This window comes from Corvus brachyrhynchos, unplaced genomic scaffold (genome assembly GCF_000691975.1).
Source record: "Corvus brachyrhynchos isolate BGI_N302 unplaced genomic scaffold, ASM69197v1 scaffold365, whole genome shotgun sequence".
NCBI classification, from domain to species: Eukaryota; Metazoa; Chordata; class Aves; order Passeriformes; family Corvidae; genus Corvus; species Corvus brachyrhynchos.
The window spans coordinates 703,884-704,494 of record NW_008239544.1 but is presented as its reverse complement, the minus strand read 5'-3'; positions in this window follow the sequence as shown (position 1 = coordinate 704,494).

Genomic DNA, 611 nt, shown 5'->3' with positions numbered 1-611 from the left:
GCAGCGCACGGGCGAGTGGGCAGAGGCACCCGCGGGCCGCCGCAGCGCCCGGCACTGCCCCAGCACCGCCAGCACGGCCAGGGCACCCAGCCAGCCCTGTGGGGACAGCAGAGAGCGTCAGCGAGAGCCGCGGGGACAGGCACACAGCCCCAGGGACACCCACGGGGACAGTCGCACCCGGCCAGGGGGGTTTGACGGGAAGGGACCCAGCACAGCCCTCCCCAAAATGTCAGTGTGCACCCCCACGGCACCTGGGGCGTGGGCATGTGTGTGTCTATAGATCTATATATCACCCATCTATCTATCATCCATCTATCTATCTATCTATCTATCTATCTATCTATCTCTATCATCTATCATCTATATCTATCTATCATCTATCTATATCTATCTATCATCTATCACCTATATATCTCTATATATCTATTTCTATATGTCTCTGTATGTACAATCTATATCTGTATGTCTAGATATAGTCTATCTTTTTATCTGTAAGTAGATATCTATATATCATCTCTGAATCTCTATGTATCTCTATATCTAGATAGGTATATATCTGTTTTTACCTTTATCTCTCTCTCTATGTATATCTGTATCTACATCTAGCAAAA